We start from the raw sequence: 24782 nt of genomic DNA, 5'->3' as shown, positions 1-24782 counted from the left end.
GATCTACCTCCAAACTGTGGTGGCTGCCAAGTCTTCCAGGAGGTAAGCAATTTTCCTGCGGGCACTCCGAGGCTCAGCAGCCCTGCTGCAGCAGGACCCTGCTCACTATTTTTACTACATGTCGTTATTTTGAGCCCAAGAGTTACCACAAAACCTCAGAGAATGGAAGGGTTTCTCAAGCTTGGCACTGTTTACATTTGGGCCAGACAGCTCTTTGTCGTGGAGGTATCTTGTACATTGCAGGACGTTTAGCAACATCCTTGGCCTCTACCCACCAGATGCCAGAAGCATCCCCCGCTTACGACAACCAAAAATGTCTCCAGACATTTCCAAACGTCTTCTGGGAGGCAAAGTCGCCCCTGGTTGAGAACTACTGGAGTTGAATTATGGGCCTGTCTCATAACAGCTTCCTATCCTTTCTCTCCATAAAGGTCTAGACAAACAGGAAAATGTCCAGCCTGTACTTACATGTGTGGGTAGGCAACCAATAACAGCAAGGGTGATGGCAATTATGATGCCCACAAACACAGCAGCTACCACTTAGCAAATGCTTACTATGTGTCAGTTACCATGCTAAGTACTTTATACATATTTTCTCACATACCTTTTCTCTATTTTCCAGATAAAAAAGGCGTGAGGCTCAGAAAGGTTAAGTAACTCATCCAAGGTCCCAGTGCTAATGTATGGCAGAGCTAGGATGCATTCGTTTCCTATGGCTGCTGTAACAAATTACAGCTTAAAATAACACAAATTTATTTTCTTATAGTTTAGAGGTCCAAAGCCTAAAATCAGACTCACTGGGCTAAACTCAAAACGTTGGGAGGACCATGCTCCATTCAAGGCTCTAGAGAAGACTGTCTCCTTGCCTTTTCTACCTTCTGTGGGCCACCTGCATTCCCTGGCCTGTGGCCCCTACCTCCCTCTTCAAGCTAACAGTGTAGCATCTTCTTCTTCTTTTTTTTTTTTTAATTTTTTAAATTATTATTATTATTTTTTTCTTTTATTATTTTTTTGGCTGCGTCGGGTCTTAGTTGTGGCACACAGGATCTTTGTTGAGGCGCACGGGCTTCTCTCTAGCTGTGGCGTGTGGGCTCCAGGGCACGTGGGCTCTGTAGTTTGCGGCATGTGGGCTCTCTCGTTGAGGGGCATGAACTCAGTAGTTGTGGCGTGCGGGCTTAGTTGCCCCACGGCATGTGGGATCTTAGCTCCCCCACCAGGGATCAAACCTGCGTCCCCTGCGTTGGAAGGCAGATTCTTTACCCCTGGACCACCAGGGAAGTCCCCAGTGTAGCATCTTCTTATCTCTCTCTCTGACCTCTGCTCCCAACCTCACATCTCTTTCTCTCTCTCTGATTCTCCAGCCTCCCTCCTATAAGGACCCTTGTGATTACACTGGACCCACCCAGGTAACCCAGGATAATCCCCCATCTCAAAATCCTTAACTTAATCACATCTGCAAAGTCCCTTTCACCACACAAGGTAACATAGGCACAGGTTTGGGGGATTAGGATGTGGCTATCTTTGAGGGGGCATTACTCTGCCTCATATATAGGATTCAGACTCTTCTCTGTTGGACCCCAAGGTTTGTATTCAAACCACACCTGCTTCCCCTGCCCTGCCTGTGTCTGTTCAGACACATGCCACAGGCCAGGTGCTGTGGGGAATGCGGAGGTTGATCAGACACGTCCAGGGAGTGGTGGTCATGAGCACACATCAGGAGGTAGTATGTGAGAGGTGCTGGTGCTGTGAGAGGAGCAGAGAAGGGGTCCTGAAGACACTGGGCCAGCTAGGAAGGGGTGTACGGGCGTGGGCTCAGGAGGCAACCGCGCAGGCCTGATTCCATCCCTGCTGCACGAGCTGATTTCACATGTCTCAGCACCTACTTCCAAACTAACTACGAATACATCTGCAGTTCATCCTGTCCTGAAGGACCACCCTACTCCAGCCCCTGCCTGCCGGGATTCGGTCCCATCGGTGGGATTTATTCGCACAATTAAATGGTGACCATTCTCAATTTTTCCTGTCCAAATCTCCTCCCTGCTGAGGGAGCTAGCATATAGGATTCAGACTCTAATCTGTCAGACCCCAAGGTTTGTACTTAATCCACTCCTGCCTCCACTGCCCTGTCCTGCCTGAACAGACAAATCTCCTCCCTGCCAAGGGCTTAGAATGTCTCTAGTTCTATAAGTCCACTCCCTGCCCAGCTCTGGTTTGCAAGGATGTCCTTTGGCTGCCTGGCCCCTCCATGAGCCCACCCCTCCCTTTACAGAATAGAGAAACCACACCGAGTGGGTGAGCCGGGCTCTCCCCCAAGACAGGCAGAGCCTTCTACCTCTTCCAGTAGCTCTCAGGCTCTGCAGTGACTCAGAAATGGTTTCTCTGGGCCCAGAGGAAGATGACAGGTAAGAAGGAAAAACTCTGGTTTGCTTCATCCTGGGAGAAACAAAGTGTGGGATCTATCTTTGTCTTTTAAAAAATGCGGGAGGGAATTCTGGTCCAACAGAGCACGTGGAACACAAGTCTTCATCTCTGCTTCCTTCTGAAACCCCCCCCCCCCCATGAATGACAGTAAAGGAATTCAGACGTATGGATCCGTAAGGCCAAAGAGAAAGGAGAGACGACAACCACATTGGAGAGAGGCCAGTCAAGGTTTGAAAGCTGGAAAAGCTCATGGCTGAGTGTGACTTAGCAGCCTGGCAAAGGCCGAGGCTCAAACCTCTGGCCATCTAAATTTAAATGAAATTAAGGAAAATTAAATAAAATTAAAAGTTCAGGGCCTCAGTCGCACTAGCCACATTTCAAGTGCTAACATCCACTGGGGCTTGCGACTCCTGTATTGGTCAGTGTGGGTCTAGAACGTGTCCACCACTGCGTAAGGTTCCACTGGACGGCATGGCTCTAGACCCTGGCCATCCAAAGTGCGGTCCTTGAATCAGCAGCGCTGGCAACCCTCCGACCCTGTTCGGAAGGCAGAATCTCAGTCTCCATTCAGACCTGCTGAATGAGAATATGCCTTTTATTTAGCCAGATTCCCAGGTGATTCATAGGCACGTTTGACTTTGAGACTTAAGGAAAAGGAAGGTGGTGGTTAATCTCTGGCTAAAAAATGGTGTTGAGGTAAAGTCCTGCATTGTGGGGCTCATTAGTCCCTTTAACCCCCTGGGCCACTGGGCTTAACCTCCAGGCAGGAAATTAGAGGCTCTTGGGAGACTGACCAGCTAAAGAGAACAGACTGACAGATACTGATTGATGTTACACGATCCTCCAATGAAATGACCAGGTTCCTGCCAATCAGCCAATGGGGAGGCCACTAGCTGATAAGCCGGCCCCCACACTCAGAGCTTCCCCTGAACTTTTTTTATTCAATGAGCTTTCTAGTGGCTTACTCTTAAATAGGAACAGATAGCTAAGGGTCAACAGACCTCTGAGGGTACAAGCCTCAAACACGATGAACAGACAGCAAACAAATGAACAGAGGGAGGCATTTAAAGCAAACAGAGACAGAAGGCCAGAAGGGCCCTTCAAAGGGCAGAAGAAAACTTCAACATCCTCAGAGAGATGAGATACTACATCAATAAAACAAGAACAGAATGCTATAAGAAAAGAATATTCCAAGAACAAGAAAGAGTGCTAGGATATTTAAAATACGACAAAAGAAAGTTAAAAATTCAATAGAAGCATTGGAAGATAGTTGAAGAAATGTCTCATAAAGCGGAACAAAAAAAGATTGGGAGAGAAAAGGGGCAAAAACAAATTACTCCAGGAGGTCCAACATTCTAATGATAAGAGTTCCAGAAGTGATTAAGCAGAAAAAATCAAGGGGAGGAAATTATCAAAGAATACCTGGAAATTTCCTGGAAATGAAGGACATGAATTTTCAGAATGAGAAGACTCACGGAGTCCCCAGAAAAATGAATAAAAAAGACCCGCAGTGGGACTCATCATCATGACCTTTCAGAACACAGGGCCTAAAGAGAATATCCCACACACATCTATAGATAACACACACAAAAAAGGTCAAATACCATTAAAAGGATTAACACTCAGATGAAACCAGACAGCAGTGGATTTGACAGCAGCAGCAGGGAAGCTCTGAGATAACTCCCCAAAATTCTGAGGGAAAATAATCTCCAGCCTAGAAGTGGACAGAAGCCAAACTAAATATCGAGTGTAAGGGTAGAAGAACAACATTTTGGGACATAGGAAGCTTCACAAAAAATCCATCCCACCCCATGCACCTTTTCCTGGGATGCTCCTGTAGGACGTGCCCCACTAACGTGGAGGAGCGAATGAACATGAGAAGCTCAAGGGACCCAGGGATCGAGGAGTTCCCAGGGCAGTGCCCCGCAGGAGCCTGGGGGTAGCCAGTCCAACTAGGGGGAGGAGGGAGGTGCAGAGGGATTCTGCCAGCCAGGAAAAAGTGAAACCGGTAGACTTTCTATGTGTTTGTCCGGAGTGAAAGGAGATCTACTCTTCCGTTGGAGAGTTTGGGGGATGAAATTATGATGGAAAATTCAGCTCCTCCAAAAGGTTTAAGGAGCCAAACTGCTCCCTTCTACTCCTCCCCCCACAATTTCTCTTTACTGGTCCCCACACCCTCTGCGATGGCCCTAGGAGGCAACTCCTGTGATCAGACGATTTGGTGGAAGTCGTCTGAAAACTGCTGAGTCCACCGCCCTCTCCTTACAAACGGGGAAGCTGAGGGCCGGTGGGGATGCCCAGGGCACACAGACAGGAAGGTTCATTGGTAGTTCATTTGGTACGTTTTCCAGAACTCCTTTCTGATTCATTCAAGACAAGATCAGTAATAACAAGAGCAAGAACCAAAGACAACCCGAAGGGACTCTGGCCCGTGAGCACGATGAGGTGCCACCGGGCCCTGCGTTTCCCCCTCAGCTTTGCCCTCAACCACCCCGCTTGGTAACTGCACTACGTTTCTAAAACACACCAGCTGAGGTTTCTGAGTTACTTCTCGTTGCCACCTATGAAAGCAAGAACATAGAGATGTACCTGAGTTGTATACACCATGGACAGGCCACTGTGAACCTCTGGAAGAAAAAAAATGGGGGGTGGGAGTGCAGGGGAAAAAACCAAGTCTCCTCGGAACCAGATGCCCTGACCCCCAGTGCCCCTGGCTAACTCATTATTTTTTTTAAAGAACCCAGGCAAATGCCGTCCTACAAAATCCAATCATCTGAGTTTACCCCTAACGCTGACCTTTCAGGGGCCTCGCTTTGATTCTCTGCCTCTTCCTCTGCCTTTTCCAAGGGCTTGGTTAACCTCAAGGTCTTTGTAATGAATGAGTTAAGGATGTAAACTCTGTTTCGAGCATCTGCACTTTACTACGGAATTCGGAATTCGAGGGAACCTAGTTCTGTGTAAGCTTATCACGTGACGTTCTTTCTTTGAGTCTCAGTGTCCCGGGCTATGGAGCTCATTACATCACCTGTCCAGCAGGGTCACCACCAAAACCCTGACAGGGAGGCCTGATGTAGGGGGCGGCAAGAACCCTGGGCTGGAAGTTAGGAGCTCAGGGTTCAAGTCTTACCTCTGTTACTTGCTTGCTGTGTGACCTTGGGCAAGTCACTTGTTCTGTCTGGACTTCAGTTTGCTCTCTTGCAAACTGCACGGCGGGGACCGGTGACCTCTCTCTCACGCTCCTTCCGTCGTGTGACTCTCCCGCCTCCCAGTCTGGTTCAGGACGTGGCCCCTCACCCTCCCCAAGGCTCGCCTGCCTCCTACACCTTCCATTCCAGAAGGAACAGCCCTCCCCTTTCCTGCCCGAGCTGGGGCCTGGCAGGCGCTGGGCGGCAGGCGCTGGGCGGCAGACAGGACAGAAGGCGGGGGAACAATCCCAGCCATTCAAGCTGCCCGCGGGGAGAGCTGGCCCGCAGCCAGTCACAACAGGCCCTGAGATACAGAGGGGCATTTGTCTGGGAGACCCATGGTTTCATCTAAACCTTCGCTCTCTCTCTCCTCCCTCCCTCTCAGGTGGCAGCGCCAGCCCCCAGCTTTGCTAGGAGGCGGGATGTAGATGCTATGCAGACCTGAGCAGCCCCTCTAAGGGCTGGGAAACCGGACAAAAGGAGGAAGGTGGGAAGAAGGGCAGGGGAGACACGTGTGCGGGGTGGCTGCACGAGGCGTGGCCAAGGGGAGGGGACAGTGTGTGGGGGGCACAGGAAGGGCTTTGGACAGGGCAGGGGCAGTAGGGAGGGTTCAGAAGGAGGGGCTGGTTCCCCACCCTCACTGACTAGGAGGAAGGGACTCGTGAGCAAGATGCTCCCTTCTCCTCCAGGCCTCAGTTTCCTCAGCTTTAAAATGGGGCTGGGAATTCCCTGGCGGTCCAGTGGTAAGGACTCCGCGCTTTCACTGCCGAGGGTGCGTGTTCAATCCCTGGTCAGGGAACTAAAATCCCATAAGCCGCGCAGTGAGGCAAAAAAAAAGCTGATTATCCTGCCCTTATGCTGTAAATCAAATCAGATGATGAACTTGCAAATAGCGTGGTCTAGGGAAGAAACGAGTTTGGACTCAGGTGGACTTGGGTTCAAATCCCACCTCTGTCACCTCTAAGTTATAGGCAATTTATTTACCCTCCATGAGCCTCATCTTCCTCATCTCAGGGAAAAAAAGATGTGTGTGCAGCCAGACAAGATCATAAAGAACAAAAAAGAACAGATGCAACGTACCCTGCCCAAAAAATGCATTTGAGTGAATGAAGAATTGGTCAGGGCCTCAGTGTGGCCGCAGGGCTGCTTTCACCGTAATAAAGTTTCATGGGCTCTAAACAGTTTATTTTTTCTGATGTGAGAAAAAAATGGAAACATTTTCTTCTGCCCTAAAATGAGATTTTCCCCCCTCCGCCGATTTTAAAAGAAATTAAAACATTTTGGGGGCCCTTGAAAGTCTTGTGGGCCTTGTGTCTGCTGTGCCCGGCGGAGAAGTCGGCCTGATGTTGGATCAGGGTCTTCTCAGTGCTGACCTGTCCTGGGCAGAGCCCCCAGTGCCGTCTCTGAAGAATCTCCCGTGGATCACTACTGATGCTTCCCACCCCAGAGCTGAGCCCACGGTCCTCCAGTTTTGCCAAATCTTCCAGTGTCAATGCATTCCGAGCCCTGTCACGCGAGGATGACAGGCCCCAGCAGCATGGCAGGTGTGGAGGCAGGGAGAATCCAGGGGCCCTGGGTGTGTAAGCCGGCCTGGCTCTCAAGGAACTGGGGTGGGGGGCGATGGGCACTTACCACTCACGGTCACCACCACTCCCTTTTGGGACCTCCTCTGTGTCTAGCACTGTGCTTGGGGCTTCACGTTCATAATCTCATTTACCCCTCGTCATACCCATTCCGCTTTACACCCAAGGAAACTGAGGCTCAGAGAGGCCGAGTAACTCACCCAAAGTCACAGAGCTACCAGAGCAGGCTTGGGACCCAGTCTTCTGCTTCCCAAACCAGGGCCCTCCCAGCACCCACCCCAGCCTCCTTGAAGAGTCAGAGGGAACATGAAGCAGGCTTTGAGGGCGTGCAGAACATGCAGGGCAAGTGTGAGTCCGGGGTCCAAGGAAATATGAAAGTGAGCAGGAGAGCATGGTGGGGAAGGGAGTGGGTGTGTCAGGGACTGAGCGCGCCAGGGGCGCCTGGGTACCCCGGGGGGTGGGGGGCTGTGCAGGGGCAAGGGCGGGGGCCAGCGTGCCAGCATTTGCCTCCACGGGCCAGCGTGTCTTGAGCCGGCAAGGTGCTTGGCCAGGCGGGGCTACTGCAAAACACGCTAACAGGCACTTCATTTTCTCTCCGAACTGCCCAGAGCCATGTCTGTTTCGCTACAAACCACAGCAGATGCCGCGCTGTTCAGCGAGCACTGACTGCCTCGGGAAAGAGAAGCTCAGATTCGCAGAGGAGAATGTGGCTGCTTGCGGGCTGGGGACCTTGGGCTCTGCCGTTCGCCAACGGAGGGAGATTCTTAGCTGGGGACAGGGCGCCCGTCTCCACACCAGTCACACCACAGCCAGGGGGAGTGGAGTATGCCCTGAGTGTGACCTTTCCATGCCAGAGTGGAGAGGCTGGAAAGGGACTCTCTGTCTCAAAGGCCATCGGCTGCACAGCTACCCCAGAGAGCTTTCTAGCAACCAACCTGACCGTGCTGACCTCTGCATAGAGGCCTTCAGCGGCCTCTCACCAGCTAAGGCGAATGAAGTCCAAACCCCTCAGCAGGCTTTTTACCGCCCAGCAGCATTTAGACCTGTGCTCGCCAATACGGTAGCCACACGTGGCTATGGAGTCCTTGAAATGTGGCTGGTCTGAATTGAGGTGTGTTGTATGTGTAACATACCTGCGGGAACTCAGAGACGTAGCATAAAATGAAAGAGTGTGAAATACCTCAGTAGTTTTTAAATATTGATTAGATGTTTGATAATATTGGGATGTACAAGGTTAAATAAAATATATTATCAAAATGTAATGTTTCTTTTTACTTTTTTAACATGGCTACTAGAACATTGAAAATTACAAATGTGGCTCATTTATATTGAACAACACCGATTTATACTATGTCCTTCCCTCTTTGCTGCCTCTCCTATCAACACTAGCTCATTCATTTGTTCATTTCTTCATGCATTTATTCATTCAGTAAAGATTCATTAATCATAAGCTACGTGCTAAACACTGGAGACAAAAAGGAAACAATATAGGCATGAGCCCACATGGAGCTTATGAACTATACTTTAGAGATACCTAAGAACTTGTGTTCTACACACACACATCGCATAGCATTACCTGCCTCTGCTCATATTCATGCTTCTCTCTAGAACGACTTCCTAACCCAGTCTGCCTGGTGAACTCCTATTTACACTTCAAAACCCAAACCGTCAAACACTTCAAGCACTTATGTCAAATGTTTCAATTAAAAAAAAAAAATCGGGCTCCCCTGGTGGCACAGTGGTTTGGAATCTGCCTGCCAATGCAGGGAACACGGGTTCGAGCCCTGGCCTGGGAAGATCCCACATGCCGCGGAGTGACTAGGCCCATGAGCCACAATTACTGAGCCTGCGCGTCTGGAGCCCGTGCTCCGCAACGAGAGAGGCCGCGATAGTGAGAGGCCCGCGCACCGCGATGAAGAGTGGCCCCCACTTGCCGCAACTAGAGAAAGCCCTCGCACAGAAACGAAGACCCAACACAGCCATAAATAAATAAATAAATAAATAAATTTATTAAAAAAAAAAATTCTAACACTTTAAAAAACAAAAAAAATCTACCTCATGCAGTTTGTTCACTCCCACCCCCACTCCGTGCTGGGGTTCTGAACTATTAACTGTGTGATTATGCAATTTTACTATCGTGTCAGTTTAAATGTCACCACTCTAAGATTATCCCTTTCCCTACAACCCCAGGAATTGTCTCACCCTCTTTAACCTTCTTCACAGAATAACCACCAGCTGAAACTGTCTTGTTTGTGACCCATCCAACCCCCAGATCCTAAGCTCTGTGAGAGCAGGGCAGGAGGCCGCCGGTAGGTCAGCGTGCCGGCATTTGCCTCCGTGGGCTGGTACGTCTTGAGCCAGCAGGGAGCTCGGCCAGGCAGGGCTAGTGTCTTTCTTGTTCAGAGCTGACATCCCAGGGCCTAGCACAGTTCTTGGCACCTAGTAGGCACTTAGAAAATAAAGATGATGGCATGATGGCTGTAGAGTAGAGGGTGTTACAACAGAGGCTCTGGAGCCAGACTGCTCGGTTCAAATCCTGCACTCAATTAGCTACTGTTATCACCATCGTCGTTGTTATTATATGTCTGCTTTCCCCCTCTTGAGGGCCCAGGCAGTGTCTTGGGCTTTGTCATGCCCCAGCACTTCACAGAATCTGGTCTCTTCCAGGGTTCCCCATTGCAGGAAATGTCACTGCCACTCACATAGCCTCTGAGGCCAGAAACCTAAAGTCACCACCTGTCACCAGTTCTCCACCCCCATCATCAAGGCGTTTCAGATTTACCTTCATGTCTTATACATTTTCTTACTAACCTCTCTCATCCTCCCCATCCCTGTTCAGGTCCAGGCTTCTGTCTTCTCTCACCTGGATGCTGCAATAGCTTCCTAACAGGCCAAGGCTGCCTCTGCTCTGGGCCACTGCAACCCTTCTCCACAGCAGCTGCAGCAATCTTTAAAAACCTCAAGACTACTTCAGACTAGAACTTATGATGGTCAGCAAGTCCCCTGTACAGGATCTGGATCCTTCAGACCCCTCCAGTCCCCTCCCTGTCTGAGCTCTGCCCTCTGTCACTCTGTCCCGTCACTGCCACAGGGCCTTTGCATATGCCAGAGCAGTCTTTCCTCATTTATTGACACTTCTGATACTTCAACCCAAGCATCACTTCAAATTCCCATGCTGTGCACTGTCACAGCCCTGTGTCCCTCTGTCACCACTGGCTGTAGTTAGCACCTTCCATTTGATGAATGGTTGTGTCCCGTATCAGACTCTGAGCCCCATGAGTGTAGGGGATGTGTCAGTTTTTATTCACCCTTTGAATCCCTAGTTCCTCAAATACTGCTTGGCACATTGCAGGTATGAACACATAGTTGTCAAATGAAATCAACCCCCGCTAAGTGAATGAGCAGTGGGGGGTTAATAGCAGCTGACTGAACTGCCTCATTGAACAAGGACCAAGCACAGGTCATGGGCCTTGTGCTTTCCCACCACATGTGGCCGCTGGTAATGCAGACATGACATTAAGAGACAAGACAGGCCGTGAGTGCTATGGAGCTCGGAGTGGGAGAGGGTGCTGAGCAGGGGGCCGGGGAAGAGGGCGTGCTGCCGGGAGAGGCAAAATTTGAGTGGCACCACGTGGTCATTAAACCCTTGTGCTCTGGGGTCAGTGATCTGGGTCTGAATCCCAGTAATATAATAGTAGATTATATTTACCTGTCTCTAAGTGCCAAGCCCTCTGAGTGCTTTATGTCTATTTGATTGTCTCATCCACCCTAAGTGGAAAGCACATTACACTTTAAATTTTTTATAGAGGACACTGAGGCCCAGAGAGGTTAACTAACTTGTCTAAGGTCACCAACTGGGATGGGATGTGAACTCCAGGAATCTGACTTCAGAGTCTGCTCCACATTTGAAGCCTTGATGATAAGAATAAGCATTTGATGAGCTCTTACTAGGTGCCAAGCACTTTTCTAAAAACTTTACAAGTAAGTTTTTATTTGTATCATTTTTATAACTCATTTCATCCCATAATTTTATCTTTCTTAAAAGTAAGCTGGGTATCATTATCTCCATCTTACAGGTGAAGAAACTGAAGTCCAGAAAGGTCAACTAACTTGCCTGAGGTCACACAGCCAGCAAAAGTGATGAAACTAGTTGGAACCATGCAGAACACTCAGAGTTCATTCTTTTAACCACTCCACTTCACAGCTTCTGCTCTATGAAGGTGCATTATTATTATTATTATTTTGCTGGGATTTTGTCAGGTGGAGAAGGGAGGAGTGACATTCTAGCTGGGAAGAACATTGGGTGTGAAGACTGGGAGGCAGGGGTGAGGATGAACACTTTCAGGAAGGAAAGTGTGAGATTGGTGAGGCGGGTGGGACAGTGAGGGTCCCAGCACGGTGGAGCTGAGTGTCCAGGGAAGGCCAGAGAGGAGATGAGATGTGAGGGATGTTTGGGGATTAAGCGATGGAGGAACTTCCTCCACAGGGAGATGCTAGCATGCTCTGCTCTCTCCAGGATCCCTACGTCACGGATTCCATGTGAGATGTTTGAAAACTAGGAGCCTCAGAGCTTCTGACCTGGCTCTGCTGAGTGTCCTTTGGGAAGTTACTTAACCTCTCTGTGCCTCCATTCCTTTTCTGCAAAAGGGAGGTAATAAACGGGACATCTTTCGTTGGGCTCCTGCTTGAGTAAAATGACGTTATGCATACAAAGCCCCAGCAGAGTTTGGCATAAAGCATCCCTTTGATATCTCATTTCTCTCCCTTCCCCGGCCTCTAGGATGACCTTCCCAAATCCCCAGCCTCACCAGAATCAAGGCTAAAATCAACAGCTGATCGAGAACCACTAAGGTCCCTGGAGACCACAGGTCAATAAGACGAGGAAGCAGAGAAGCAAATGTCAAGCTATCCAAAGTGTGTCCAAGACTGAGGAAAAAGAATAATTATAATTTATTTCCTTCTCCTTCTTGCTGTGTCAACTCGGGGTTATATAACTGAACTTCTCTGTGAGGTAGCCCTTGGGGCCGCCAGGAGGCAGGGTTGGCGGTGACATAAGTAAATATTTCTCTGCTCTCTGCCCCGGGCTCGGGTTCTGAGCAAACACCACAGCCTGAAAGGGACGCCGTGACAAGGAGGAAGCTGGGTGAGGAGCTCTGGGCTGGGAGTCAGGAGCCCGTGTTCCAGGCCTAGCCCTGACTTGAAGGACGTGGACGTCAGGCGACAAGTGACCTGGGAGGAGAGATTACAGTGTGAGCTAGGGAGTGGTGGGACCTTCCCCTGGGGAGAGAATCCAGCCTTCTCCCTGCACCCTGGCCTGGCATTCAAAGCCCTCTCTCCTGCCTTCTCCCCCATCCCATCTTGGAACCCACACACTACGAACCCTGGCTCTTTGGGACTACTGGGTCCCCCACGCCCCCCCAACAGGATTTGTTCGTCTCCCGGGAAGTCCTCCCCTTCCCTCGAAATGGTGGTATGGTGGCGCGGACAGAGGTGTGAGGTTTGGAGTCAGACATGGGCTTGAATTCCGGCCTGAGTGGCCTTGGGCCTGTGACTTAACCTCTCTGGGCCTGTTTCCTCATCTGTAAACTGGGCTTGGTGATTCCTGTCTTTTTCCTGGTTGCAACAATCAAATGAGATAACAATTGTTAATAAGTGCCAATTACTTAGCCTTAACACATAAACGTGTGAGGGTTTTGCGTGTATAAGTCATTTAGCAATGCATGTCAAGCCTCTAGAAAAGTGAGTGCCTGATGCATAGTGGTCACTGATAAATGCTGCTTTCCTTCTCCAAGGCCTGCCCAAAGCATCCCCGCCAATCTCAAGTAGGTCGATGTCTTCTGAGACGTCACAGCATCTCATAGGTACTTTGCTTACAGCATTTATCATATGAAAGTGTTGTAATTAGTAGACAGGTCTGTCTTCCCTTCTGTTCTAGGAGCTCCACGGGGAGTAAATTCATGCACACAGAGAGGCTGCATGGAAGAGATGGGCTTTCACAGATGCCCTAGGATGGGTTGGCTTTGAACATACACTGAACTCTCTGGGCTCTGGCTGCCTGAGCTCTGCTGATGGCCATCAGAGGCCCTCGCTCAGCTCCATGCAGACTCCAGGGGCAAGCCACACCCTCTTCTGGGTGCTTATGGGGCTTGGACTTGGACCTGCACCATAATTTTTTAGTCAAAACCCAGGACACTTGTCCTAGCAAAAGATTTTGGGTCCATGAGGAGTCCAAGAGGAGATCTAGAAGCTATAGAATGAATGTAGAAATACTGGAATTTGCAGGATAGTCCAGTGGTTTATGAATTGTAGACTTACTTCCACAATGCCTGGCCTGGTCATGCACCTGGCATACGATAACTGTCTAACAAATGCTTAGTGGATTGAGGGCAGTGTGTTTTTTCACTCCATCGTGCTGCTGGGATATTCTACTGTAAAGGAACAGAAGCTACCAGCCTTGTTCCCTGCGGACCCACTTGTTGCAGAAAGAATTGCTGAGACCTTGGCTTTCTGAACAGTGTCTCTCCTTCATTCCAATACCATCAATCGCTTCCGGCTGGCTACAGAATAAAGCCCTAATTCTTCGTCTCATCAACTAAGGTGTTCCATGAAATTTTTCCAGTTTTATCCACCAGCACCTGTCTCCTCCTTTTCTCCCCGGCCCTAGGCAGGGAATGAGTGACTTCCTGTCTCCTAAACTCACCCATGCTTCCCAGCATTGGGAAGCTAGCTGCACAGTATTTCCCATCCCACTGCTCCCCGCTGAAGAGGTGGAGTCTATTTTTCCACTCCTTTGAATCTAGGTGGGCCCTATGACTGCTGGGACCACTAGAATACGGTAGAAGTGACACTGGAAGTTCCAGGTATAGCCCTTCAGTGGCAGCTTTTGCTTCCTGCCTCTCAGAATGCTTGCTCCTGGAAACCTCCTTCTTGGAACGCAGCTGACATGCTGTGAGGAGCCCAAGGCACGTGCAGAGGCCACAGGTAGATGTGCTAGCTGACAGCCCCAGCTGTGCTCCCAACTGACAGCCACATGAGTGAGCCACTGTGGGCGCCCAGGCCAGCTGAGCCTTCAGATGTGAAGATCTGACCGAAACCACGCGACAGACAGCATCAAGGCACTAAGTCTTGGAGTAGTTGGTTACACAGGGATAAATAATCAGCACACTGGCCTTTGGTCCAGTGCTCTCTTCCCAGTGCTACACCAATCTAAACCTTCCTCTGTCATGAGACCCAACTGTCCCCTCCTCCCTAGGTCACCTCTTCCACCTCTGACTACTTATAATAATTGTCTGCACCAATCACAATGGCTTTGCAGTGAGATCCCTGGACCCACTTTTCCTTTAAAACATTTAAAAGTGTGCTCTAAACAGAAATGTTCTATCATTTCTGAAAATGGAAAACCAATGTCACTTGCCATCAACAGAAAGTAACAAAATAAAATAGATGAAACGGATCAATGTCATTAAACTCTAGCTGGACAGTGTTACCTCCCAAAGTGTCTGGGCCCAAGGCTGGTCCTCCGTTAAAAAGATGAGCAAGTGTTGTAGCCAGACTCTGAGCTCCAGAATCTGAGTAGTTACAGCATACCAGCTTCCAGATCCCTGGATCACATGGCCATGGTTGTGTATCCTTAAATTCAACAGCTCCAGGCAGCCTTGTGATTCCTTCACTTTCCTGATTATGGCAGCTGCCATAGCTCTCCAGTCTGGCCAGTTCTGTATTGTTTTGGAAGCCTCCAGCCTTTCCAATATTTTAAAAGAATTAGGTGCATAAAATCCCTTCCTACCGAAAATGCTGAGTTCTGCTTCTGTTTCTTGCACTGACCCCTGACTTAAACACCCTGACTTCCCATAGCTCTTGCAGCACGTCCTGGAACTTGTTTCTTTTATTATTTAGGTATTTCCTTCATGAGTATTTTCAATGTGGGTCTTTGTGTATTCCACCTTCTAAGGCTTTATTTGCCTAAGAATATTTTTAGTATGACCTCATGTTTGAATGACAATTTGGCTGGCTTTAAAATTCTGGATTGAAAGGGTTCTTTTCTTTCAATTCTTGTAATAACATTACTCTTTGACTTCCTGGATCAAGGGCTGTTATTGAGATGTATAATGTCAATCTGATTCTTGGCCCTTTGTAAGGGATGCTATTTCTCTTTGTCCTTCCTCTTTGTCTGTCATATTCTCGATTTTACCATGATATCTTTGTGTGGATTTTTCTTTATTTCTACTGTTGGCTACTCCATGAGTCCTTTCAATCTGAGTTCATTTTCCTTTAATTCTGGAACATTTAATCTCCATTATTTCAATTCTTCCCTATTCTCCATTTTTCTTTTTCTCTCCTTTAGGGACATCTACTTCTACCCTCCATCTCTTAGGTTTTCTTTTCCATTTGTTCTCTCTTTGTCTTTTCCTGCATCCCGGGACAGTTCTCAATCTGATTTTCCTCTTTACTAGTTAGTTGTTAGTTCACTTGTATCCAACCTGATATTTATACCATCTACTGTGTCCTTTATTTTAAAAAGTGTATCTTTCATAGCTAATCTTTTGCCTTGGTTCCCTCCTGTGACTTCTTGCCCTTGCGTTATTTTACAAATGTCTTCCCTTATCTTTTTAGGCATAATTATCGTGCTTTACTTCAAAATCTTGGTCCATCTACTTCAATCATTCTGCTTTAGATGACATATGCAGCTTGATTTATTGTCTTTCTTGTATAGTAGTTGTACTTCTCGGGCATCTGATTATTTTCGCGGGTGAATTCATGTCCCCCTGGGGGTATTTGCTCTCAGTCTGGTAATGTGCCCTGGGGAAGGGCCAAAGGCATTAAGAGGAAAAAAGATGAGCCCGGGGCCAGAGAGCCACACAGACTCCCTCAGCCACCTCCTTCCCATTGGCACTCTGCCTGTGTGTGTGTCAGGCTTCACCTTGGAGTTCCAGGGAGAAGCAGCCTTGGCAGGAGGTAGAATCCTCCAGTGGGATCCCACAGGCTAGGCTGGGTGGTGGGGTTGGACGGGCATTGATGGGGGAGTGAATGCCTGAAGCTTGTCCTGTTTTGGTCAGTCCCTTACTCCAGCAGGGCTTTGAGCTGCCCCAGACTCCCGCCAGGGCTGTAGCTGCCAACTTCTGCACTACAGAGGCAGGAGATAGAGACTGTCCCAAGACAAGGAGCAGGGACAGGAAGTGGTAAGCGTCCTAGAGAGCAGGACAGTGGAGAGGTCAGTCCACCATTCATTAATTCCACACTGAAAGTGTGTCTTTCCACACTGAAAGTTGTGCTGGGCGACGGGGGAGACCGTGGGAAATGGACCCTGCCCTCGTGGAGGTCATGCTCTGACAATGAAACAGGGAAGAGCTAAATCTGACTACAGATTGGATCTGTTTCTTTTACTTTAACCTTTGCTTTCAGCTGCTTTTGTTCATTAAAAGGATATTGTCTCTACAAAATGGCCTGCCTTGGGGAACCCTGCCCCTCTGCCTGAATGTTAAACCAAAGTGCCTTTGTTCAGGGAAACATCCCGACCCTGTCCACCTGTGGATGGCTGCAAGAAAGAAGAAATTAACACGTCCCCTCACCGAGGCTGGCCATTCCAGGGGACAGCTGCAAATCTTATGGCCTTTTTACTTTACTTCCTCACCTCCTTCCCCTCTCTGTTCTATAAAAGAAAATGGCATCCGAACCCGATAAGTTGGTTTTTCGGAGACATTTGTCTGCCATCTTCTCGGTCTGCCGGCTTTCTGAATAAAGTCGTTATGCCTCACCTCAACGTCTCCGATTTATTGGCCTGTCGTGCGGCGAGCAGAGAGAGCTTGGACCTGTAACTACAACGGTCTAACAGACCCAGCTTAGTTCCCTACTAAGGTCCCTATCTTGGCACCTCCTTTTGGGCACCTCACTGAGTCTTCCTAAGTCTCAGTTTCTTCATCTGTAAAATGGAGATGAGACAGTTCATGCCAAGTGATTAGCAAATGCCCAGCACATTGAGAGCTCTCAAAAATATGAATTACTGTTGTTATTATTACCATGACCAATGATAATGTTTCTGGGGATTAGGTAGGAACTTGGAGCTGCTCCCATAAGATAAATGAATCCCCTTTTGTCCTCTGGGCAAACCAGTCACCCTTTAGGTCTGAGACTGGATAGAAGGCCAAGATGGGGTGTCTAGAATTTCCACAAAAGAGGATAGAGTGGTCTTGGCTCTTTGAAAAGTTTTGGTCAAGAAGTAGCGAGGCAGAGGGTGGGAGTTTGGTGGGGAGGTGAATAAAAAAGCCAAGTTACATTTTCCAGAGAGAACTATTAATACCACCATAGGCATTAAGATTTCAGATAACTAGTCCCTTTTCTACAGTTTCTTGCTTGTTCTTTTTTTTTTTTTTAATTGCTAAAGGGCAGTACAGGGAGGAGGTTAGAACTTCCACAGTGTGGGCGGGAATCTCAGCCTTGTTTCTCCCTAGCCTCAGGGCCTGCGTCCCTCCTGAGCCCAGGAGACAAAGTGCCAGGGCTCACAATACTTTCCCGGGCTCACAAAAATGTTCTCATTTCTGTCAAAATCAGAAGAAAACAGGAACTTTTAGGTTGAAGAAAATGTTTTAATACACCAATGCTGTCATTAATATAACTGTTAATATTTTTTAGGGAGGAAGGGGTCCACGAAGGCAAAATTGCGTCCCTGGTAAGCTCTGTGACCACCAGCAAGTGGTCTCTGAACCTTAGCAGGGACCGAGGGAATAATACTACTCACTTCCTGGGCTGCCGTGGGTGTTAAAGGGACTGAGGCATGTGGAGCATTTAGCGCTGTGTGGGCACCAGCAAACACAGGCTCTCAGCAAGCAGACGTTAACCATTTATTTCCCTCTGAGACCCGCAGGCTAAAACCTTAGGAAACCTGGAGGAGGGTTTAGGGGATTAGGGACAGCAGCGGAGGAACAAGTTACACAACTGCTTTTTAATTTGCACGACAGGCTGAAAGAGATCATCCCCAGTGGAGGAACAGATGGAAGCTTCAAGGCCAGGCCATGTGTGGCGGCGTCTGCCAGAAACCAGACAAACACCAGGAAAAACAGCTGAATTTCCAGTGCAGGCCCGAGGCAGGTGTTAGCCTTGGAGAATGAGTGAGTGAATGAATGAATGAATGATGAATGAATTCTGAAGGAATTGAAAAATCCTGAGGCTTGTTGGCCCTAAAAGTTGGCTCGACAGGTCCCAAGACACAAGCTTCTCTGAAGGGGAAGGGAAACTAATATTTATTAAGGGAGGACTGTGGATAGTATCCTCTTTAATACATTGGGAAACTGAGGCTCAGAGAGGCGATGTGGCTTGACCAAGGTCCCACGGCTCAAAAGCAGAGGCCTATGTCCCTGCTCTGTGCCCCATCCTCACTGCTGGCTGAGGCTGCCCCGGATGCAGCGAGGCGTGCTGGCGGTCCAGGGTCTGCACGGGTCCTTGAGATGCCAGGAGCTTCTAAGACCGCCCCCTCCACCTCCTGAAGCTGCCCAGGACGTACCATAGGATCTGGCAGCCCCACTGAGGGCCCCAACAGCTCAGGAGTATCTGGCCCAGGCAGGAGGCCCCTCACAAGAGGCCTGGAAGCTGGCTGAAGAACAGGCCTCTCTGTCTCGGAGACTGGCACACCCTCTTTTCCTTCCTTAGGCCAAACTGCAGCCACCACCCCCAGGAGTTTCAAACCACATGAGAGGTTCCAGCCCAGCTGCCACTGGCCCTACCCCCTCAACTCTACCTACACCCAGCCCTGCTCAGGAATCCAGAGACCTGCTGGCAGGCTCTTGCCTTGGCCCAGTCCCCTTCCCCTCTTCCTGCCCCCTCCTGCCCACCGAGGATCTATCGTCCTGATAAGGAATTCCTCTGAAAGAAGGCAAAGAGGGATCCACCCTGCCAGATCCCAAAGCAAAGAGTGGGATGCCAGAAGCCCAGATGTCAATGACCGCATCAGGAGGCCGGATGGATGGAGATGGGGAACCCAATAGGGCGGTGTGCTCGGCGCTTGGAGGTTGTCCAGGAGAAACAAACATGCCGCTGCTTCTGGGCTGCCTTCAGAGGCTCTCGCATGGCAACGTGCAGGGGGGCATCTTAACACAGGCACTGCTGGCCAGCAATACTTAGCCTAGGTTAGAGAGGTTCCTATTTTGGATTATTTATCTCCAATATCAAACATACATCTTTTAAAAAATAAAGTGAACATACATAATTTGGGGTCTATTTTCATCATATGAGGTTTTTGTTTTTGTTTTTAATTAAAAGGGTTTATTGGGCAACTTAAAATCCACTTTACCATTCTTTTTTTTAACCTTCCATTCCATTTTATTGGAAGATTGGAAAGTAAAGAGAAATGTTGCAGGATTTACAATTCCCAGAGACTCTCACAGCCCACTGTAGTGACAAAGCACTTGGATTAGGAGACTTGAGGTCTCCCCTAACTCTCCATCGATCGAGTGTATCTCATCCTCTCCGGACCCCAGTTTTCTCACCTTTAAATGGAGGGAGCCCTCTGTTACCTTTAAGGGTCCCTGTAGCTCCTACCTTCTGTGACCCTGAGTCCCAGGAGCAATGGGATGGGGATCAGCTTGGATGTTGCTTTCCTCCTCTCAAAGCCCCGGGGGCTCCGGGGGGCTGACTGTCAAGGGCAGCAGGGCTGGGAGCGGCAGCACAGTGCCTAGGCCTCCCCCTGAGGTGTAAATGTCTACTGGTAATGGAGTCTTCCCTAAGACGCTGATGGGGGCAGGAGAGAGGGTGGAGGCACAGAACATGTGGCAGGGGGACGCACCCTTCAAGCTGTGGGGTAGGGATTGGACAGGGGAAAAAGAACTGGCGGTGCTTACTTCAGTTCTGTCAGGAGGTGCTCTCCTCTCTCAATGCCAAGAGCCCCAGTCCTCAGCCCAGGTTTGTGCATTCCACAGACATTCACCGAATGCCTACCACGTGCGGGACACTGTCGTAGGTGGGGATACAGTCAGGAAGGAGGCAGGCTTGCTCCCTGTTCCCACAGAGTTTACAGTCGGTGGGAAACACAGACATTAAATGATTATGAGCAATTATGGAAAGTGCTAAAAGGAGAAGCTTCGAACTTGGCTCTTTTGAGGGATACAGTGGCTCCCATCTCCTCTTGATGTGTTCCCCCAAATCTCTCACCTCCACTTCATTCTCACCTCCTCCTTCATCAAATGTTCCATTAAACATTTACTTTTCAATTGCTTCTCACAGACTCCTAGTCACCACAGGGAGATGGAAACCCAATGAGGCTGCCTGCCAGGACGTCAGACAGGCTGAAGGTCCCTAACTTTGCTAAGAGTGGCTCCACCTCAAGGACATAGCTCCCTCCCAGCCTGAGGCATCAGTGGCCACTGTCCACAGGGGTGATAAGGGGTGTGGGAACCGGCCACGGGGATAAGCTTTGAATCCACTGCAGCAGATTCCCCCAAAGACCCAACACGTTCCCCTAGCCCAACTCACTGTGAGCCTGGCTCAGCGCACCCACAGTAGTTGGCCCACCTGGCACCACACTGCCCCCTTCAGCTACCTCACCACCAGCCAGGTGACAGCAGGACAAGGTGAGGAATGTCCCACCCCCATGAAGGGGCCATGGGAGCCCCCTTCCCTTTTCATCTTCCGTTCCCATCAGGCACCCACAGTCCTTTGCTGTGTCTTCCTCCCCACCCCCCCGCCTCCCCTTACCCCTGTAACTTGGAGGTGGACTCTTAGAGGATGTGAGAAAGGTATTTGACCTACCTAGAGTTCCAGCTCCTTCATCTACTCCCATGTGGCTGCTGGGACTCAGGATTCCAAGATTTTGTGTGCCCTCCCTACCTCTGTGCTCTGGATGAGCTTATCATGTTACTCCCCTGCCCCCCATAAGAGGGGGTGCCCCAAATCTGTTACTCTGGGCTTATCTTAATCTGTTCCACTGCTCCATCCACCTAAACCACCGTCTCCTACATCATCCCATCTGTTAGGATCTGATCATCTCTAAATTCACTGCTATTTATTGACTACTTACCACATGCCAACTGTTGTACTACATACTCATTCATTGTTCATTCATTCAACCAATATGTAGTGAGACCTACTATATGCCAGGCACCATATAATGGTGAACCAAAGAGACATGGCCCCTGCCCCCAAGAAACTACAGCCTAGGGCTTCCCTGGTGGTGCAGTGGTTAAGAATCCGCCTGCCAATGCAGGAGACACGGGTTCGAGACCTGGTCCGGGAAGATCCCACCATGCCGCGGAGCAACTAAGCCCACACACCACAGCTACTGAGCCTGCGCTCTAGAGCCCACGAGCCACAACTACTGAGCCCACGTGCCACAACTACTGAAGCCCGCGCGCCTAGAGCCCGTGCTCCGCAACAGAGAAGCCATGGCAACAAAGAGTAGCCCCCACTCTCAGCAACTAGAGAAAACCCACGTGCAGCAACGAAGACCCAGTACAGCCAAAAATTAAATAAATGAATAAATAAATAAATTTATATATTAAAAAAAGAAGCTACAGTCTAGTGGAAAGTAACATCTTATATTTACTGAGTGCCTATAATATACAGACCTTGTACTAAGCACTTTATATGGACTAGCTGACACTCTGTCAAAGAAATTGCTTCACTTACGGAGCAAAGGGAACTGTAGAGAAATGCAGGGTCCTTCCCAAGACTAAGTTATTGGCCACCTAAGGGGCAAGGCAGGGATTCCAATGCCCAGGTTGACTGATTCTAAAGCACCAGCACTATGCTGTCTTCCCCACCCCTACTCAATCCCACCTCCTCCAAGCGCCCCTCCAGATCCTCCTCCCAGACTAGACGGCTTCCTCGGTCCCTCTAAGCCTGGTCTAGTATTTGACACACCCATGTCCTCCTCCTGCCAGATATCCAGACCACAGAACGTGTCCCCACCTCTTTCCTCTGGAGCAGCTAGTCCAGTGAGCCACCCCGGAGCTGCTGAGTTTGCTGATCTGAGCTAGAACACTGGTTTCCTCCCCCTGCTGTGGGTTTTCATCGCAGATCTTCCTCCTGGAGGGGCCTCCGCACAGGGCTCACCCATCCAGACGCCCATTTCACAGATGAAGCCAACACAGGTCCCGAGTGGTTCAAAATCCCTTTACCTCCTGGCTGGCCGAGTCCGCTCCCTTTTCTTCCGGGGAGTCTCGGACCCTCAGCCGGAGGCTTGGTGAGGGGGGTGGGACAAGGAAACGACCTGCCTGCGGGATGTCCGGAATATCAACCCCCCAAACGCAGGCTGGCGCTCGGGGCACTTCTCCGCGAGGGTCGAGCTTGCTCGGCACTCCGGGCACTTGTACGCATGCCCCATCCCCATTTCCAAAACCCGCAAAAGGTGACCGATATCCCTCCCTCCACCCGGACCACCGCCCACCGCCCTCGCGCGCAGACCCCAGGCACCTCTTCCAACGAAGGTGGGGGTGGGACTGGGAACCCCTCACCCTCCCTCTCCCGTCACCCCTCCGCGGAGCGCGGCAGGTGGACAGCGAGCCGCTGCGCCTGAGCCGGGCCGCCCGTGCCCCCCGCAGACCCGGCGTCCCCGGCGTTCCGCGCCTCCTACCTGCTCGGGGGAGCCCTGCGCGCCGGCCGCCGGCCGCTCCGCCTCCCGCCGGCGCCACCGCAGCCGCTCCGGCTCCGGCCGCCCGGGATCCCGCCCCCGGCTCCGCCCCGCCCCGCCCCGCGCAGGTGATCCCGGGGAGGGGCCCAGTTGCCCCCTCGGTCACTGCCTCGGGGGCCATCCTGGGGGCGCCAGGCTGGGGACGCTGGCTGGGCGGCGCCTCACCGCAGTGTCCTCGCGCTAATGCTGGCCTGGGTCCTTCTTGAGATTCCGGTTCTGGCACACCCACCCCCACCCCCAGGCGCTCAGCCCACCAAGGCCACGTCTCCCAGGCCAGACTTCTGCCAGGGCAGAAGGGGAGAAGGGGCCTTAACGAATACACCAGGCCGGGTGTGAGCTGCAGGGGGGTTGTGTAGGTGTCTGTTGTTGTTTTTTTAAAATTTATAATATTTATAGACTTTTTTTTTTTGGCTGCACTGGGTCTTCGTTGCCGCGCTGGCTTTCTCTAGTTGCAGTGAGCAGGGGCTACTCTTCCCTGCGGTGCGCGGGCTTCTCATTGCGGTGGCTTCTCTTTGTTGCGGAGTACAGGCTCTAGGTGCGCGGGCTTCAGCAGTTGTGGCACGCGAGCTCAGTAGTTGTGGCTCGCGGGCTCTAGAGCGCAGGCTCAGTAGTTGTGGCGCACGGGCTTAGTTGCTCTGCGGCATGTGGGATCTTCGCAGGCCAGGTCTCGAACCCGTCTCCCCTGCATTGGCAGGTGTATTCTTAACCACTGCGCCACCAGGGAAGCCCATTTATAACCTTTTAAAAAACATTTTTATTTGAGTATAGTTGATTTAAAATGTTGTGTTAGTTTCAGGTGTACAGCAAAGTGAATCAGTTATACATATACGTATAGCCACTCTTTTTTAAGATTCTTTTCCCATATAGCCCATTACAGAGAATTGAGTAGAGTTCCCTGTGCTATACAGCAGGTTATTAGTTATCTATTTTATATATAGTAGTGTGTATATGTCAATTCCAATCTCCCAATTTATCCCTCTCCCCCCCATCCCCTGGTAACTATAAGTTTGTTTTCTACATCTGTGACTCTACTTCTGTTTTGTAAATAAGTTCATTTGTACCCCTTTTTTAGATTCCATATAAGCGTTATCATATGATATTTGTCCTTCCGTGTCTGACTTACTTCACTCAGTATGACAGTCTCTAGATCATCCATGTTGCTGCAAATGGCATTATTTTGTTCTTTTTTATGATGAATAATATTCCATTGTATATATGTACCACATCTTTATCCATTCCTCTGTTGATGGACATTTAGGTTACTTCCATGGCCTGGCTATTGTAAATAGCACTACAATGAACATTGGGGTACATATATCTTTTCAAATTATGGTTGTCTCCAGGTATATGCGTAGGAGTGGGATTGCTGGGTCATATGGTAGTTCTAGTTTTTTTTTAAGCTGTTTTAAAGTTTCATTTTATTTATTTTTTGTCTGCGTTGGGTCTTCGTTGCTGTGCACCGGCTTTCTCTAGTTGCGCTGAGTCATTGCAGTGCGCTGGCCTCTCATTGCAGTGGCTTCTCTTGTTGTGGAGCATGGGCTCTAGGCGCTTGAGCTTCAGTAGTTGTGGCTCGCGGGCTCTAGAGCGCAGGCTCAGTAGTTGTGGTGCACAGGCTTAGTTGCTCCGCAGAATGTGGGATCTTCCCGGCCCAGGGATCGAGCCCGTGTCCCCTGCATTGGCAGGCGGATTCTTAACCACTGCACCACCAGGGAAGTCCTATTTTTAGTTTTTTAAGGAACCTCCATTCTGTTCTCCATGGTGGCTGTACTTGTTTAGGTGTCTTTAAAGTGGGATTGTGCTGGGAATTCCCTGGCAGTCCAGTGGTTAGGACTCCACGCTTCCACTGCAGGGGGCATGGGTTCGATCCCTGGTTGGGAGACTAAGATCCCGAAAGTTGCATGGTGAGGCCAAATAAATAAATTAATTAATTAAGTGGGATTGTGCTAATTTGATTGAAGGCTTTGGGGGGAGGTTGGG

The 24782-nt window shown here is 49.9% G+C and overlaps 1 protein-coding gene across 3 annotated transcripts in view; it reads right to left on the bottom strand.

Annotated features, from left to right (window-relative positions):
- NCMAP (non-compact myelin associated protein) overlaps positions 1–22799 on the bottom strand; it is a 41451-nt gene extending 18652 nt beyond the window's left edge. Inside the window, exon 1 of one of the 3 annotated variants that reach the window (XM_007178703.2) lies at positions 22749–22799. The gene's annotated coding sequence lies outside the window, so the exon portion shown is untranslated. Of the gene's footprint in view, positions 1–5548; positions 5573–22748 lie in introns of those variants that run through there. The other 2 variants (XM_007178702.2, XM_057555604.1) reach the window with 2 other exon arrangements.
- Positions 22800–24782: the final 1983 nt, after the last annotated feature.

Source organism: Balaenoptera acutorostrata, chromosome 1 (assembly GCF_949987535.1).
Source record: "Balaenoptera acutorostrata chromosome 1, mBalAcu1.1, whole genome shotgun sequence".
Lineage (NCBI taxonomy): Eukaryota > Metazoa > Chordata > Mammalia > Artiodactyla > Balaenopteridae > Balaenoptera > Balaenoptera acutorostrata.
Note: the sequence above shows the minus strand (reverse complement) of the source record. Positions and strands in the feature narration are given on the sequence as shown.